A 3,986-nucleotide genomic window follows, 5' to 3' on the forward strand; every position below is an offset into this window, starting at 1 on the left:
GCTTGAGCCACCGCACCTGGCCTAGAAAGGACAAACTTCTTACTCCTATGCTATGTGTCTGAGATGACACAACAAATCCACTGGTAGTTTGTAGAACAGAGGTTGGAGAGAATGGACTAAGTCTCTCAAGCCTGTGGGTAACACAGAGATTGTCCTAGACTCAACCCTCACGCACACTTCCCCATCTTCTCACATGCAGGACTGTACCAGAAATTCCCCCATGGAGCACTACACTGTCCTCATACCCTCAAAATGACCGTATCCTTTGCTTCATTTACTCAGTACCCATTATAGTTGGTGGCGATTTCTTTTCTTTTTTGGAGTTATAGTCTCCAAACTTTCTTTTATTACAAAATTAATGCAACTCATTTTTACAAAGATGAACAGTATAGATTCTCTGTAAAGAAATAAATGAATGTGCCAACCTTTTCCCCAAACCTACTCTTTAAAGATAACTGCTGTTAAACAATTTAGTATGCATCCTTTTGTAATTTTTTAATGAAGTATTTTTTAAATCTCAACAGTGTTAAGTGGCCATCACATTTATGTATGTATTAATATATATTGAAAAAAAATTGTATTAGCTCGGTAAATACAATAATAATGAATTTATGTTGAGCACACTGATGGCTTTTTCCTAAGGCTTTTTTTTTTTTTTTTTTTTTTTTTTGAGACCGAGTCTCGCTCTGTAGCCTAGGCTGGAGTGCCGTGGCAAAATCTTGGCTCACTGCAACCTCTGCTTCTGGGGTTCAAATGATTCTCATGCCTCAGCCTCCTGAGTAGCTGGGACTACAGGTGCACACCATCACGCCTGGGTAATTTTTGTATTTTTAGTAGAGATGGGGTTTCACTATGTTGGCCAGGCTGGTCTCGAACTCCTGACCTCTTGATCCGCCAGCCTTGACCTCAGAAAGTGCTGGGATTACAGGTGTGAGGCACCCCATCCAACCTCCTGAGGTATTTTCTAACATACATGTCTTATATTGAGCTGTGCACAAGGCCCAAAAATCTTAGGCAGAAATAATTTTTTTTTGCACTATACCATGCTGAGATTTTTTTCGTTTGCAGAAATAAATTGAAAAGTAATTTCATTCTTTCTTCTAGGCCCCATTCAGTCAGACTCAGATAAGTACATCTCATGTAACGGTAAAATGAAAATTCTTGGTCTTTGGCCAGGCATGTGGCTCACGTCTATAATCCTAGCACTTTGGGAGGCCAAGGTGGGCAGATCACGAGGTCAGGAGTTCGAGATCAGCCTGGCCAATATGGTGAAACCCCATCTCTACTAACAATTAAAAAAAAGAAAAAAATTAGCCAGGCGTGGTGGCACGTGCCTGTAGTCCCAGCTACTCAGGAGGCTGAGGCAGAAGAATCACTTGAACCCGGGAGGGGGAGGTTGCAGTGAGTCAAGATTGGTGCCACTGCACTCCAGCCTGAGCAACAGAGCAAGACTCCGTCTCGAAAAAAAACAAAAACAAAAAGAAAAAGGTGCATATTTCCCTTTGAGGTAAACAACTTACATTTAAAATGAACAAGCCAGTCAGGCATGGTGGCTCATGACTGTAATCCCAACATTTTGGGAGGCCGAGGCAGGCGGATCATTTGAGGTCAGAAGTTTGAGACCAGCCTGGCCGACATGGTGAAACCCCAACTGTACTAAAAATACAAAAATTAGCCAGGTGTGGTGGAATGCACCTGTAATCCCAGCTACTCGGGAGGCTGAAGCAAGAATTGCTTGAACTCCGGAGATGGAGGCCGCAGTAAGCCGAGATTCGCACCGCTGCACTCCAGCCTGGGCGAGGTGACAGAACGAGACTCCGTCTCAAAAAAATAAAATGAACAAGTCACTAAATGAAGTGATTCTCTGCTGATAATTCACTGGGTGAAGGAGTACTGGGATCCAATTGGCCTTATGAGATGATTGCTAAGTTTAGGAATACAAAAATGTGTTATCTTTACTGGTTTGTTATATGACTTTAAGTGAGTTGTTTCTCTGCATAAAAAATCCCTGCCCTTATTTACATCTAACTGCTTCTGGCCTTGAAGCTTTGGCTTGGAATTCTGAAAGTTGTTTTTTGTTTGTTTGTTTTTTTATTGGGTCCTCTATCATGCATAGTTCAGAACATAAAGGCAGGTTCCTCATCTTCTAGTATAAATAACATAAAAAGAGAAAGCATGTTAGGTGTTCTGGCAGAATGGCAGAAAACAAACTTCGAAGGAAGAAGAGCTGTTGTCAGCAATGTGGAATGTTCTAGTCCAGCAGCTGCTGATTTTCTGGCAGTAAAAACCCAGCTAGTGACATCACTCAGGCAAGTGATTCATCAGAGCAGTGCTCTCATTTATATGCTCCTCATCTGACACCACATCTTTTCTGGTGGGGACTGCAAACTGTCTTTTGATTATACCTGCTAAACTCTCCCAAACTTTTGTCAGCTACAGGTTTTCTCTTTTGTGGGCAAGACTTAGAATAGAAACAAGCGTGGGAATTATCAGGGTTTGTTGCAGTGTTTTATATTGTACCTACCATTTTGCCTTCAAAGGTCACATTCTAAGGGAACCAGGGCTAGGCAGGTGGCTCGTGATCCCGGCACTTTGGGACACTGAAGTGGGTGGATCGCTTGAGTCCAAGAGTTCAAGACCAGCCTGGGCAACATGGTGAGACCTCACCTCTATTAAAAGATATAAAAAATTATCCAGGCATGGTGCCACATGCCTGTAGTCCCAGCTACTTGGAAGTCTGAGGTGGGAGGATCACCCAACCCTGGGAGATCAAGACTGCAGTGAGCCATGATGATACTGCTGCACTCCAGCCTCGTCAACAGAATGAGACCATCTCAAAAGAAGCGGGGCTCGGGAGGGGAGCCAGCTCTCTCATTTTCCTGCAAGCTGCTCCCATCCACCCACTGAGGCCAGGCCTGACATCATTGCTAGGGTGTGTTCTACAGCACCTTCTCCCCATGTCTGTGTGGGTTTTCTCTGGGTACTCCGGTCTCCTCCCACATCCCAGAGATGTGCAGGTTAGGTTCGTTGGCATGTCTAAAGTGTCCCAGTCTGAGTTCGTGTGCCCTGTGTGGAATGGTGTTCAGTCCAGGATTGGCTCCCACCTTGCACCCTCAACTGCCAGGATAGGCTCCAGCCACCCACAACCCTGAACTGGAATGGGTTAGAAAATCAGTGAATGGATAAATGAATACAAATTATTATAAAATAAAAATTGGTAAAGAATATGATAATTATACAAATGCCATGACTATAGACAATGAGGAATGAAATTGCTCAGTGAGTCTGCCAAATATGTGATTGTTTTGAACTGTGTGGTAGCAAAGGCCATTCCTTACAATTTTTGCTTTATAAACATTTATTCCTTAATTTAACCCACCCCACTATGACAGTCATCACTCATTCATTCACCAAAAATGAGACAAATAATTATCCTACCTGTTTTTATTAATTTTTTTTTTTTTTTTTTTTGAGATGGAGTCTCACTCTGTCATCCAGGCTAGAGTGCAGTGGCACAATCTCGGCTCACTGCAATCCCCGCCTCCCGGATTCAAGCAGTTCTTCCTGCCTCAGCCTCCTGCATAGCACCACCATGCCCAGCTGATTTTTTTTGTGTATGTTTAGTAGACACTGGGTGTCACCGTGTTGGCCGGGCTGGTTTCAAATTCCTGACCTCAGGTGATCTGCCCACCTTGGCCTCCCAAAGTGCTAGGATTACAGGCATGAGCCACCGTATCCAGCCTGTTTTTATTAATCTTTCTTAAATGTATGTAGAGCTCAAATTTATTTCAATGTTTAATATTAGAAGCTTTTGAGTCTTTATTTAGAAGTTTGGTGATGTTTTTGTGACCAGAAATATGCTGTAGGAACTTAACTCTTGTTTATATCAATTACCCTGTCAATCTGAAAAAAAAGACACTAGAAAAAAATCATCTCTAAATATGTTGGGTGTTGGGTTTACTCTGGAATAGAAATAAGGATTATAA

Source organism: Chlorocebus sabaeus, chromosome 21, assembly GCF_047675955.1.
Source record: "Chlorocebus sabaeus isolate Y175 chromosome 21, mChlSab1.0.hap1, whole genome shotgun sequence".
NCBI classification, from domain to species: domain Eukaryota; kingdom Metazoa; phylum Chordata; class Mammalia; order Primates; family Cercopithecidae; genus Chlorocebus; species Chlorocebus sabaeus.